The 16,001-nt window shown below is 32.0% G+C and overlaps 1 non-coding gene across 1 annotated transcript; it reads right to left on the reverse strand.

Annotated features, from left to right (window-relative positions):
• Window positions 1-1,598: 1,598 nt before the first annotated feature.
• LOC125586608 lies at window positions 1,599-1,705 on the reverse strand. Its single transcript, XR_007323144.1, has one exon. It is a non-coding gene; the product is annotated as a small nucleolar RNA R71 (small nucleolar RNA).
• Window positions 1,706-16,001: the final 14,296 nt, after the last annotated feature.

Raw genomic sequence — 16,001 nt, forward strand, 5'->3', positions numbered from 1 at the left:
CCACGTCTATTGTTGGGTCGATTTCTATTTTACTTAAGGGCCCTTTGGTCATTTCAGTATGGACGTTTTACATTTCTAAAACCTATGTTTTAAACATCTTGGGGAGCCACCAAGCGGATTATCTTTTGATCTATTGAGAAATACACAAAAACTCTCTTGAGAAGTTCATCTCTTGGATTTTGATTGTTATGTTCTTGTGTTCTTGTTGATTTCTTATCTATTTCTCTACATGATTAATCTGAAATCCAATATGGGTTTAAGAGGAATCATGGAGATTAGTGAGTAATCACCTTTTGAATTCATGGGTTAGGGAGATCAAGGGTGATTAGGTTAGTTCTAGGATGTTTTAGTGTAGATCATTCTTGTTCCTTGCTAGTAGAGTATTCATAATGCATCTTCTGAGTTGGCCACTCAAAAGTTGATCAATAGACATTTTCCACCCAAAAGGTGTTTGATGAAATGCCTGAGACAACTCTCCTAGGCTTTTAGTATACTTTGCCAAAGACATTTGTTGTTAAAGGTGTTAAGATAGCTAATAGACTTGTTAGTAATGATTGCTTTCATATTATTCAACCAAAGACATTTGATGTTTGAGATATGTTAGCAAATGAGCATTCATCTAGACATAGAGCTTGCTTAGAATTGTGTCTAGGCTTAAGGTTGATAGTTTGATTGATCATTTGCCATCCTTAGTTCGATACTTGATCACCCAAGGTCTAATCCCTATGCCCATGAGTTCTCTTTTCCCTTAGTCAAGAAAGTATCATTCTGTTATTGCTTTCTAGTTTTAGTCATAGCTTAAAACCCATCTAAATCATTGGTTGCACTTAGATTAAGTGAGTACTTGCATTCTCATTGCTTTGATATCCCTCAGAACTGGTTCGACAATCACTATACTACAACATTTGTCTTAGGAGCCTTGAAAACTCCTAACATCAAATTGGCGCCGTTGCCAAATTCTGAGTAGATTTAAACATTGAGATTTAGTCACTTGCTTGAGACTAAGTCATTTTAATTTTGTTTTGTTACTGATTCTTCTTCTTCACCTACCTTTCACTTTCAGGTGTATGAACTTGAGGAGCAGGGGTCCATCAAACCTAGTTCCAATAGTAGCAGACATCAGAGCTTTTGAGAGGGAGTGTGCTAGAGCTAGAAGAGAAGAAGAACACCAAGCCCACTTGGATATTGATATGGCAGATCCACCGCAAGGGGCAGAACACCAACCGCGGGCAGCTCGACCCATTGGTACTTATGACCGGCCCAACATTCATGGTCATAGACTGGGAATCCGAGCACCGGCTGTGGCAGCCAACAACTTTGAGGTCAAGTCAGGACTCCTCAACGTGATCGAGAACAACAAGTATCATGGCTTGGCTCTAGAGGACCCATTTGATCACTTGGACAAGTTCGACAGCTACTGTGGGTTGTCAAAAACCAATGGTGTGTCCGAAGATGCCTTAAAGCTCAAGTTATTCCCTTTCTCTTTGGGGGATAAGGCACGTCAGTGGGAGAAGTCTCTACCCAGCGACTCTATCACCACTTGGGATGATTGCAAGAGAGCATTCTTGGAGAAGTTCTTCACTACTTCAAGAACTGCTAAGCTGAGAAATGAGATTTCCAGCTTTCAACAGAAGAACTTGGAAGGTTTCAGTGAAGCCTGGGAGAGATTCAAGGGCTACCAAGCTCAATGCCCACACAATGGTTTTTCTAAGGAGAGCTTGCTGAGCACATTCTACCGTGGTGCTCTTCCTAAGTACAGGGCCAGACTGGATACAGCTAGCAATGGGTTCTTCTTGGGGAGAACTGAGGAAGATGCAGAGGAGCTGGTTGACAACATGGTAAAGAGTGATGCAGTCTACAGTGGAGACCACGACAGAAGCAGTCGAACAGATGATAAGCAGACGAGGAAGGAGTTGAAAGCTCTACAGGATAAGATAGACATCCTCCTTACTGATAAAGCCACACAAGAGCAGCTGCACTTTGTTGGTAACCCAAGCCAAGAGACACCACCTGTTGTCCATGAGGTTGAGGGTTTGGAAGGTCAGGAAGAGCTGTGTTTCATCAACAACAATGGTAGCTGGTACAAAAAAGAACCCAACTTTCAGTACAACAACTACCAACAGAAATCCTATCCCAACAACCAACAGAGTGGTTATCCGCCTCGAAACAACCAGCAAGGCAGCTATCAACCTCAGCAAAACCCCTCATCTGGTTCCTCTGCTCCTCAAGAGAGCAGCAATGACACCCTGCTGAAACAAATCTTGGAGTCTTAGACTAGAAGTGAGAAGCATGTTGGTTATGAGTTGAAAAACCTTCATTCCAAGATTGATGGGAGCTACAATGAGCTCAACAACAAGTTCTCACATCTTGCTTCTACAGTCAAGAATTTAGAGAATCAGTTTGCTTCCATGAACACTCGCCAGCAAGGATCTCTACCTGGAAAATCTGACCAAAACCCCAAGGAGGCCAAAGCTATCACCCTTAGGAGTGGTAAGCAGTTACCTCCTACAACCCTCACCAGGGATGCTGAGAAACTAGGTGAGGAGGTGGCCATCAACTTAGATGATGAAGTGGTGATTGTAGATGAGAAAATCAATGATGAAATCTTGAAGAAGATTGTGGAAGCCAAGGGTAAAGGAAAGGTTGGGGAAGAGAAGAAAACAGTGAAGGATGGTGAAGTTCTTGCTCCAGCAAGTGAGAATTCTTTTGTTCCTCTTCCCTATGAATCCAAACTACCATTCCCTGGTAGATTCAAGAGGCAGCTGCTAGAGAAGTACAAGGCTTTGTTTGACAAGCAAATGAGTGAAGCTCAGGTTGCAATGCCCATCATCGATGCTTTCATGTTGATTCCTCAATACAACAAGTTCCTGAAAGATGTTGTAGCTGCAAAGAAGAAAGAAATGGAAAGCATGATGATTCTTACCCATGAGTGCAGTGCCATCATCCAAAGGCTTGATGTTCCAGAGAAGTTAGAGGATCCAGGTTGCTTCACACTACCTTGTGCTCTTGGACCTATGGTATTTGAGAAATGTCTCTGCGATTTGGGAGCTAGTGTCAGCGTGATGCCTTTGTCTGTTGCAAAGAAGCTTGGATTCACTTAGTACAAGAAGTGTAGACTCTCTCTGGTCTTAGCTGATCGTTCAGTGAAGTACCCTGTGGGCATCTTAGAGGACCTCCCTGTGAAGATTGGAAGGTATGAGATACCTACAGATTTTGTGGTGCTTGAGATGGGTGAGGAGGATCAGGACCCATTGATTCTTGGAAGGCCATTTTTAGTTACAGCAGGAGCAATTATTAAGGTGAAAGAAGGCACGATTAATCTCCATTTGGGTAAAGGGCATGTTCTCCACTTTGACATCAAGGAGAAAATGAAGAAACCAACTGTGTTCGGGCAAGCCTTCTACATTGAAGAGATGGACACTCTTGCTGATGAGCACCTTGAAGAGTTACCACCTGAGGACGACGAGGAGGGAGCATCTCCCTCTACTCATTCTCCATAGAAGGTAACCCACTACTTTCCCTTGTATATACCATTTCGTTTTTGCATATTAGTTTTCTCTTTTTGGGTATCTCTCTCTCCTTGACAACACAGAGACTGTGTCATTTAAGTTGGGGAGAGGTACCAAGTATTTGATCACGTTTGATTTGATGATTTGAGTCTCATGCATTGCATTATACATATATATTTGCATTAAAAAAAAAATTCATTTAGTTTGCATCATTGGCATTTCTAGGAGAGTCTAGAGCATATAGGTTGCATTTACTTGCATTGGGAGCAAATATTTGAAATGCCTTGTAAAGAACATTACTTTGCACATGAGTAGCTTATGCACCTCTCAAAAACACTTGTATGCTTCGAGCCTTGAAAACTCTTCCTGAAACATGTTGATTGCTGAAATTCAGTCTTTGAAGCCAACTACAACCTTATTTGAACTGAACGAACTTAATGCTTCTTGCTCATGGTCCCTTGTGTACTGAGTCATGGCTATACACACTTGAGTTGTCACATCCTTTATGCCAATCTTATTTTGACAAACTCTAGTGGTAGACCACTCCCAAAACATTTCCCTCCTTTTAAGCTTTCATTGTTTGATGAGTGAAGCCTTCTTCGGAAAGTCTTACATGTGCATAATGTTGAGAGTATCGGGAACGACAATGCTTGATCTTCATTCTTGCTAGATTGGGCACTCTATTTTCTAGCTATAGGTGGGGGGGGGGGGGGGTGAGAGTTGTGATTATGATTTGGGAATAATTAAAAAGGAAAAGAAATGACTCTTTGCGTTTAAGTGAATTGTCTTATTGGGATAAGTAGATACACCTCTAGCTCAAGTTATGAAAGTCTTGGCCCCCACCTAAAAAAAAAAAAAAAAAAAATTTTAGAGAAAAGAAACAAAAAGTGGGCTAGCAAAGTTGTTAGGAGCTACGAAATGTTTTGAGGTTGTAGAAAATCCCTTGTAGATTTCAAAGAGAAGGAGTTAAATTTCTTAGGATCTTTTGGTGAGAGATGTGAGTTGGGTTTGACATTTGGGAATGATTGTTTAATTGTATGTTTGGGAAAAGGGTAGAACAATGGAGATTGAGCATTGTATGCATGAGTTGATCCCTTTCTTAGATATATTATGTGCAATGTCAAGGCTACTTGTTTCGAGAGTAAACCACCTTAAAGATCATATATTTTGAATCTCTTGACTCACCTGAATAAAAGCTTTCCCTTACCCAACCAAATGACTTGGACCAACTGACCATTTGCAAGAATTCACTTGATGTCTTATGCTTAATGAATGTGAGAGTTGGTTGATTTGAATGTGTGGATGCTTGATGATGAGTATAAGGGCAAAAAGGAGTTGAGATAGGCCTAGAGAAGCTAGAGTGTAATAAGAGAGTGTGCCCATGCTGGATTAGATGTTGAATTGAGTGTTAGTTGTGTTTCTTTTGGCTATGAGTTCTCACCTTCAAACCTCTCTCTCTATGAGTTCTAGAAAGTTCACTTGTGGACAAGTAAAAGAACATGTTTGGGGGAGTTGATATCTTGCATATTTCCACTATCTTATCCATTCGTCCATGTGCATTTTGATCATATAGACTAGGATTTAGCCATGTTTAGGTTACATTTTGCATACATGAGTCTTTATCAGGTGTTGGAGTGCCACATGGAGTTCTTGGGGACATTTGGATGCATTTGGAGCTCAAAGGAGGTGAAATAGGTGATCATTAGACGAGCAGAGGATGGGAGCGAGGTTCCGCAGCGACGTCATGAGGTCGCTCCAAAGCACCTCTCAGAGCGACCTAGCTGGAGCGACCCCGTGAAGTCGCTCGCCATATTCATCCCGTTGGAAGCCCAGAGCGATTTGCCCAGAGCGACGCACCGAGGTCGCTCGCATCTCACACCCCTCTCGGAGCGACCTCCCAAAGCGACACCCCGAGGTCGCTCGCGTCTCTATGGTGAAACGACATGAAGCGAAGCACGGAGCAACCTCTCAGAGCGACCCACTGAGGTCGCTCCCGAAGACCGGAGCGACTTGTCGGAGCGACATGCCGAGGTCGTTCCGCGTCTATTGTTGGGTCAATTTCTATTTTACTTAAGGGCCCTTTGGTCATTTCAGTATGGACGTTTTATATTTCTAAAACCTATGTTTTAAATATCTTGGGGAGCCACCAAGCGGATTATCTTTTGATCTATTGAGAAATACACAAAAACTCTCTTGAGAAGTTCATCTCTTGGATTTTGATTGTTATGTTCTTGTGTTCTTGTTGATTTCTTATCTATTTCTCTACATGATTAATCTGAAATCCAATATGGGTTTAAGAGGAATCATGGAGATTAGTGAGTAATCACCTTTTGAATTCATGGGTTAGGGAGATCAAAGGTGATTAGGTTAGTTCTAGGATGTTTTAGTGTAGATCATTCTTGTTCCTTGCTAGTAGAGTATTCATAATGCATCTTCTGAGTTGGCCACTCAAAAGTTGATCAATAGACATTTCCCACCCAAAAGGTGTTTGATGAAATGCCTGAGACAACTCTCCTAGGCTTTTAGTATACTTTGCCAAAGACATTTGTTGTTAAAGGTGCTAAGATAGCTAATAGACTTGTTAGTAATGATTGCTTTCATATTATTCAACCAAAGACATTTGATGTTTGAGATATGTTAGCAAATGAGCATTCATCTAGACATAGAGCTTGCTTAGAATTGTGTCTAGGCTTAAGGTTGATAGTTTGATTGATCATTTGCCATCCTTAGTTCGATACTTGATCACCCAAGGTCTAATCCCTATGCCCATGAGTTCACTTTTCCCTTAGTCAAGAAAATATCATTCTGTTATTGCTTTCTAGTTTTAGTCATAGCTTAAAACCCATCTAAATCATTGGTTGCACTTAGATTAAGTGAGTACTTGCATTCTCATTGCTTTGATATCCCTCAGAACTGGTTCGACATTCACTATACTACAACATTTGTCTTAGGAGCCTTGAAAACTCCTAACATCAAGCCACCCGAGAGTTAATGACAAATTAGAAGATTTCAAGTTTTACAAAAGTTTCAATAATTACATTTTAAGTCCCTTGCCCCCTGTTAGGCTATTTATTTGGGTTTTGTATCATTCGAGAGGCAGACTTGCCTAGAGACCTTTTAAACCTAATTTGGAGGAAGCAAGAGACCACCATTGAAAGGAGAGAGCTTAGGATTGGAGAGATAGATCAATACTGCAAAACAGAGAAGATCTTGAACTCCCTTGCTTTCACTTATTTTGTTGCTTACTTTTATTGTTTATTTTATTTAAATATTATTCAGACCATCATAACTATGTGTTTCATGAATATGTCTGAGTAGTCCTTACTGTTAGATTTAGGTTTCTCAATAGGTTGATAAATGTATTACTGACACAAACAATTGTTAGGGTGTTTTAAAATATAGTTCTTCATCTAGTTGTGCTTAAAGCTAAGTTTTGGATTGATCACCCTTTAAACTTAGATCTTAGGATTAATTGAGATCAAGCCATTGCTTGACTCAATACCTGAAAATAAACTAGTATGATCTAAATGACTAGATACAGACGAGAGTTGATCTAGTGAGTTAGAGAATATAAATCAAACCTGTCTGTAAAGCTTTCTGGAAGAAGCATCGATCGACGCAGCGATAGCCCTGTCGATCGATATTTTGAAAGGTGTATCGATCGATATTCGTAACGAATCATCAATCGATACTTTCTCGTGATTAACATACGAGAGTTGAAATCCGAGATCCAGATTAGATAATCAGATTGATTATATCTTAGTTTGAATTCAAGAACAAATAATATCAATAAACCCCTAAAAATCCAATTTAAGTTTTACTTGTCATACCTGAGAACATACCTGAATCTAGCTATTCTCCCAACTGTTAACAACCTCAAAACAAATCAATCGAGCAATAAACTTGCTCACAAATCCATTTACTGCTTTAAATCTTATAAACCAATTAATCTAGATTTATTTCAAGACAACAATCTATTGTGTAATCCTAGAGTCTCTTTGGATTCGATCCCTAAGTACTAAAGCCGAACCTCTTATTTGAGAGAGTAATTCACTCCTTAGAGTAATTTGAGTGATCAGAAGACCATCGGCCGGACTTTATATCAGTAAAAAGGATTGATAGGTTACTTTAAATAAGTTTTCTTTGGTGTTATGACGAATGGAGAGGATGATGTTGAAGTGATTAAGACTGACCTTTTTATAGGTAGTAGATACACCGCGTAGCAGGGGGGAGAAGTAACATTGAATGTGAAATCGTGATTGAAGTCGTTCGATGGAGTTAAGACGTTTGTTAGAGTTGATGAATCAATACCTAGTAACGTTTCGTAGAATTAGAACCAAAAAAGAAACGACACAGTCGAAGCTTTACACACGATTTGTCACACTCGACATCCCGAAACTCCATTGTTGATGCAGACGATGAACCCTAATCTTTGATATCGACTTTGACGAATAAGATATCAGTCTCTCTCCATCGGACTGGATTTCAGCATTAACAAAACTTAATAACGAAATAAAAGCCCAAAGTTTGAGCAAAAAAAATGAAATAAAAGCCCAATACATTTAACAGAAACCCATCTAAAATGAAACTAAACGCAAGAAATCTTGGCCAAGGAAACAACACGTGTCATCTCCTCCTTTCACTACGCAATGTCGTGGCATGCTGAGAAGAGAGAAAACCTTCTTTTATATAGATAGATAGATATACAACCTTTATATTTATTTCTAAAAAAAAAATGTATTAAAGTATTTCATATAATGATCAATAAATAATTGATAAAAATAAACAAATTGATGAAACGTTATATATTCTTTAAATTGTTCTGAAAAATTATAAACTGGTTATCTAATATCATATTTCTCAAACACAAGTATAATAAAAAAAAATTATTAAATCATATTTTACTTTATTATTCATACAAAATGTCTTCAAAATTCTAAACAATTTTTTAAAAAGAAATTCTAAACAGGTTATTAACCAATTAATAAGATTTAGTTATTTTATAGATATTCATATATGTACACAAAAAATTAAAATATTATGTTATGTTTATTTAAGTAACTCGAACGTTATATTTTTTGTAACCTATTTTCCAAAAAAAAACAAATATTAAATTTTATAGATTTATTAATTATATTTAAAACTCTAAGAGTATTAATCAAACTAAATGAAGTTAAGAAAATAGTAGTCTAATTTTAACTTTATTGAAATAAAACCGAAAAATTGTTCAATTTGAAATAATAGATGTAAATCAACATATCCAAAAATGAATATTTAAATTATGAAAAATGTTATACTTTAAATAAAAAATTTGATTAAGATGAGAACATGAAGATAAATATAATACTTTAAATTTTTGGGTATAATTATAAAATCATCATAACTCGATGAAGCTTCAAAATATTTCTGATTTGATTTGTTTATGCAACCCTCAATCCCTTAACACTTCAACTTTTTATAACTGTATCCAAAATGCATATATCAAAAAATTTAAATATTACAAGTAAATAATTTAATTTTAACAAAACAATTGTTGTTTAAGTTGATAGAAATGATGGAGATCAATATACCATACATGAACCAATCCAAATTATTATATATGAAATCAAATATCTAATTAATATGAATATAGTGATACTTATTTAAAATTTTATTTATTATTCATAATATAAAAAAAATGACTTAAATAAACAAATGTAAAAATACTTATATCTGTTCACATATTATAATAATACTTAATATGGTTTTATTTATTTATCTTAAATCTAAACTATAAAATTATTTAAAATCATCAACAATGAAATAAATATTTTAATTTTTATATATATTACTTGAGAAACATTTTGAAGTTGTAACATTAATTACAATGCTTACGTCCCAAGTTAACACAATAACTCTTCTCACAACTCATATTAAGGCTTTGAATGGTAAAAACGGATTGAGCTGTGCGGGAGAAGCGGATTGGTTTTTGCGGTATGGTTTAACTACTGTTTGTATAAGAAAAACGCATACTATGAAACGACTGTGGTTGGTTTAAAATAGCGGTATAAAACAAAATATGAATGGTGACATGTATATAGTATAAGTGAATGATAAAACTAAAAATCAATATAATTGTTTAAATATAATTTTGTTTAAATATATATATATATATATATATTCTGTTTTTAAAATATTTTATATATGTGAAATACTAAATTTAGTATGCTATTACTGATGTTTTACAGCCAAAATTTTTATCTTATTTTTAGAAGCTATTGTTGCATGAGTTATCTTTCAACAAAATTAACTTAATTTTTATTTTAAAATAAAAATGTAAACATCAATATCAAAATTTTACTATTGAATCGTTATTATACAATATGAATTGACAAATTTAAATTACACAAAATTAGTTTTTTAATAAAATAAAATATTAAATTATTCTTACACTAAACCACACATAGACGCAACTAACATGAAGCTTCTTGTTTTTACAAGTGATTTGTAAAATTTTCACATGTTTGATCCCGCACTTTGGTCCCGTACGTAAAAAAATATGTCTGTCTGAATGGTGACTTAAAAAAAGACCGCATGTTGAAACACCAAGTCTACATGAAGCATTCATAACCTAAGAGGCCGAATGGCAAGGTGCGGGAAAATTGCGATGCAGTCTTAGTAGTAACAAAAATATATAAATATATAGGTATACGTAGAGATTTTTGTTAATATTAACTGTGGTGCGGGTGCAGTGCGTACATTCAGACCCTAAAAGACTTTGTTTACTATAAATATTACACCAGAGAGCTTGACCTGCTCGCCCGAGCGGACATTTATTTTTATATTTTATAAGTACATATTATTTTCATAATTAATAATATATTTTTAACATTTACCATACAATTAGTTATGTATTATTATATTTTCAAAAATATAATGTGAATGTAATTAATTTACATTAATTAATGGTCATTTGTATCACATTTTTCTTATAATATACTTATGAGATACTTATTTTATGAGTTTTCAACTCGAGTTTTAGATTAGAGAATGAATTACATTTTAATATCATTTGTATAAGTAATTTATATATTAATAAATCTGGTACTTTCACGTGTAATTAAATTATAAATGATTGGCTATACATAATTAATTAATTATGTCAAAATATTATAGATGAGTGATAGAATTAGTTATTTTGGTTTATGATTTTAGAATGATAAATGAGTGAAAACATAATAAAAATTCTGGGCTTAAATAATTATGGAAAAACTACCGAAAATACCACATTTATAGTATCATTTTTCATTTTTACACTAACCACTTTTACCCTCACTTTTAATGAAGGGTAAAAGACATTTATACGTCTAGGGTTAACTAATCGAGAATTAGGTTTAGAGTTGAGGGGTGAGGTAGGATTTTTTTTGGAATGTGAAATTTAGGATTCTAATAAATATATAAATAAGTACTTAAAAATATAATTTTTTTAAAAAATTAGTTTCAAACATAGTTTTTTATTTTCAAAAAGAAATTTTGAAACAAAAATTCAAAAAAAAAATTATAAAAAAGTTCGAATTTGAAAAAGTATAATTCGAAAACATAATTTTTTTATATTTTTTATTGATTTAAATAACTATTTATTATATATATAGAACAAGTGTATAAGAGTCTTTTGCCACTTAATGAAAAAAATATTTTTGAAAATGTCATTTTAGTGGTGGTAAAGATGAATAATGGTACCATAAAAGTGGTGCACATGAAATTCCCCCATAAATATGTAAAACGACTCAATAACTCATGTTTTAAATAGATTTATATAACTATCTATATTGGGAGATTTTTTAAATTTTATGATGAGGAATATTAGAATTCTTTTTCACGTTTAATATATTCTTTGCATATAAACAAAATTTGTTTTTTGTACACCGATTTTTGTTATGATTTCTATGTATTTTATTTCGAATCCCCTATATATTAATCCTGGAGCATTATAACATGTTTTCGTAGCCACGTGTCATCACGAGGATGATTCTTAGAATTCTTAGATAAATAAGTTGGTTCACATAAACATATAGTATGATTTTTATTAAACTAATTATCAAATTAATTAGTAGTGTACAAAATAATATTTTTTATTTCCTTAAATAAAAGCTACGGAGTTACCTAATATGATTAACATATATATATATATATGATAATTAATGATTATGAATAATAACAATTTTTGTAAGCTCTCTCTCTTTTTGTTTAATTTTATATTATTAAAAAAAATTAAACAATCATATTAAGAATATAATAAAAAAATTTAGATTTTTTCTTATATGTTATATTTTGAATTTTTTAAAACGACTATAAATTACAAAAAATGGTAAATGTCCCACATTAAAAATTTTGTGATCAATCGTTTAATTGTTTTTGTTCCAGCAAGATACAAATGATCATATATCATAGGAGTGGGCGTTCGGATACTCGTTCGGGTTTGTATCATGTATGTAGGATTTTCGGGTATTTCAGTACAAAGGTATAGAAACAATTCTGGTATTTCTACACTTCGGATCGGGTTCGGGTATTTTATGTTCGGGTTTGGATATTTTGGATCGGATTCAGATATTTAAATATTGAATAAAAAATAAATAAATTATTAATTGCTTATGTTTTTTTTTGTATTTAAAATATACTTTTAACTTAACTGGTTTTCTAATTTTCTAGAGATTAAACTATTAATTGGTTTGGAGATAAAACTTTAAAAATAGAAAGAAACTAATTTTCTTGTTGTTTTGAAATTTTAGATGTTTTCTATTAATGCAATAAACAAGAGCATGATATGTATCTTAAGTGAGTAACAAAAGATTTTGTCTATAATATATGTATATTATCTAATTTTGAGCAATGTACAACATTAATATGAATATTTTGAATAAAATGAGGGAAGTAAACTAAAAATATAGGGTTAAGTATACTTATGTTTGGTTATCTTTGGATATCCATTCGGGTTCGGATACTACCTATTCGGATTTGGATATTACCAACTTGGGTTCAGATATCAATTCTCTCCGAATTCAATAAATGTTAGGGTATTTTACTACTTCGGTTCGGATTTCAGATCGGATTCAGATACGGGATTGGGTATCGGTTAAAATGCCAAGTCCTAATAAATTGTATGAATATGAAGTCTCATTAATAAATATATATATATATATATATATATATATATATATATATATATATATATATATATATATATATATATATTAATATCATTTGAAATAAATTATATACTATATAAAAATATAAAAATATGTTAATTTTAAAATTTGCAGTGAAAAATTATTGAGATTTTAATATTTTAATTTTAAAATTTGTATTGAAAAATTTTACATTAAAATTTTTGTGATTAACGGTTTAAATTTTGGTTACATCAAATATACAAATGTTAAAAAATCATATGAGTAGGAAGTGTGAATAATAAATAATTATATTAAAATATAATATGTATCTATGTCAATATTACTAAAGTTTAATTTATACCATATAAAGTAAATAAAATTTTTTTTTTGATTTATTTACCAAAAACGTGATTGTAAATTAACAAAAGGTATTGGGTTTGATTTATGTGCTTACTCTAATGTATATACTTGTATGCATACAATTTTTTTTAAATAGGTGGTTTCTAATATCTTATTTGATCCTGACAATCCCAGAAACACACTTCTTCAAATTAAAGTGCTTTTTAATATTGGAAACACTATATATATATATATATATATATATATATATATACATATATATATATATATTTATTGTTTCATTCAGATTAAATAATTTAGTCTTGATTTTTATTCCTAAAAAGCTTTTAATAAAATATCATGACAAGATTCCAATCACATCCTTTTGATTTTGTTCGAAGAATGAGAGTTTTGATCATTCCTCTAATATTTTTTTCTCTCAAATACTCTATCAAGCTATTATAATTGTAAGATTGAGAGAGTTGAACTATTTATTATAAGTTTTTTGGTTTATCATTTAATAAATCAAACATTTCTTAGTTTATACATAGTTTACATATACTAGATTGGTAAAGTATTATATATATATATATATATATATATATATATGTATATATATTATTTGTATACTCTTAAGTAACTACACCTCAAAACCGTAGGCTAATAAAATAAGTAATTTGTTTTGTTGTTCTAGAATTAGATGATTTTTAGACTAAACTGATGAATATATACTAGACATGCATTTATATTTCAAGTATGTACTTATATTCTATAACATCTTGATATATTAAATTTGAACACTAACCTGTTAATAGAGTTTGCCGGTGATTTTCTTCAAAATTTTGATTCTTAAATATGTATCTAGAGTGGAACTAATTTTTGCAGATTTCCATCTTTTTAAATTGAAACTTATATAATTCACCAAATTCATAGAAAAAGTAAAAAAAAAAAAAACTAAATTCATATCAATGAAACAGAGAGTAGAACAAAAGTAAAATTTTATAGAGGTATAAAATGAAATCACTTATGGAGAATCAATAGTAAACAAATCGAGAGCAGAAAACCTAATCCCCCTTCGTCATTATACAATTGATGTTGCGTATTTGGTTTTCGTGTTTGCATCAGCTGAAAAACTTAATTTCTTTTTCTGCATATGAAGTCTTAAAAGTAATTAAAATGAGATGTAATACGTTAACTCTTTAACTAAGATGATATATTTAAGAGACTAACATTTGTATTCGTCATTTTACAATCGATAAAGATTGTAGTGTTGCAAAATGTTAAAACCATTTAATGAACAAATATTATTATAATAACTCACTCCGCGCATGTGCGCGGGTTATCATCTAGTATACTTGATATATATTATTTAATTTAGTAAAAAGATGCCGAATTATTTTTTTGATTCGTTTTAGATCACTCAAATATTTTTATATAATATAATATTTAATATGTTAAATTTTGATAGATAGTTTAAGGAAATATTAATAAACAGTTTTAGGTAACCTTGATCTCCGCCATTGTAAGACACAACTTCGTCGACACGGTCCAGAAGTAGCTTGAACGATTTTTGTTACGATTTTGGCGTGTTTTCGTAATTTGTTTTTTGAATATACTTGATATACATTATTCAATTCAGAAAAAGTTGCCGAGTTATTTTTTAGATCCGTTTTTAAATATTTCTCTATAATGTTATATGCTTGCTTCAAATTATGAAGAAACAATTAATGCTAAAATCTAGGAAAAATTATAGTCTTAGTGGCAAAATCTGTAATTTTTAACTTGAATGAAGGGTTAATTTTATTTTGTGCTTCTCTTTTAATAGATTAGATAGATAGATGATTGTCATCGTATATAATATAGTGGACCGTTCATTAACCAAATGTTAACAATTTTTCTTTTTCTTTAAATAAAAATACAGAATTACCGAATACGATTTACAATAAATATGGCAATTAATAATACTAAATAATAAAAATTTGCTAATGGGTTGTACAGCCTATGTCAAATTTATTTGATTTTATATTATTTAAATAAGGACTCTATGATAGTTTTTAAGTTTATTTCACACTTTTTAGTGACAAAAACTTAAAAATTAGCTATTTGAAAGAATTTTAATAAAATAAATTAAAAATTACATTAATTATATAATAAAAATTAATTTTTTCGTATATGATTTATTTTAGTTTTCTCTAAAAAATATTATAAATTATTAAAACGGTCTAAAATCTTACATTGAAAATTTTGTATCTCGTGGTTAGAACTTCTTTTTATAAAAACGATACAAATGATGATCGGTTTATATTTGTGATAAATATACAATCTTGATCATAAATATATTATGATTATTCTCTCTAATTGAAATACTTTAAATAACAAAAACCTAATCCTCTTTGAGAGAGTTACATAGAAGGATACTTTATGACTTCTGTTTTCGCTGAGAGACACATTGTGAAAATGACACACATTCTCTTGCCAGCTGTTTTTTTTAGACAAAATTGACCATGCTTTTGTGTAATAAGAAGGGTTCTTCTTTTAAAGAGGCAATGTGAAGTTAGAGATTTGTACCTAAGTTTGTTTCCTGTTGCAATAAATGATAAAAGTGTTAACTAAAAGGTAGGTATATGAGAGAAGGTGAGTTGTTTTGGGACGTTAGATCTGTTTATAGACATAAGATCTAATGGTTGGGGATATGCTAGCCTTTTACAATGGTGCTTGGTAGATGATGCAATTAAGAGGGATACGACGGTGGTGAAAGTAGGTGAAGACATTCTTTTTCGCTAGAGTTTGGGTTTGTGTTGAGAGCTACGGTGAAAGAGAAGGCGAGCGGAGTCAGCTATAACTCTCTCAAACATGTTGTGTCTCTGTAATGAATCTATTTCACGAAAGTAATGCAGCAATGGCGTGTGTCAATTTTTTTTTATGTTTTGTAAATTCTATCTTTTAAAAAGGAATGATTTTAATTATTTCTTTTGTCAAATGCAGATGGAAGAGATGTGTTTGGTGA

The sequence above is a fragment of the Brassica napus genome, chromosome C4, assembly GCF_020379485.1.
Source record: "Brassica napus cultivar Da-Ae chromosome C4, Da-Ae, whole genome shotgun sequence".
Classification (NCBI taxonomy): domain Eukaryota; kingdom Viridiplantae; phylum Streptophyta; class Magnoliopsida; order Brassicales; family Brassicaceae; genus Brassica; species Brassica napus.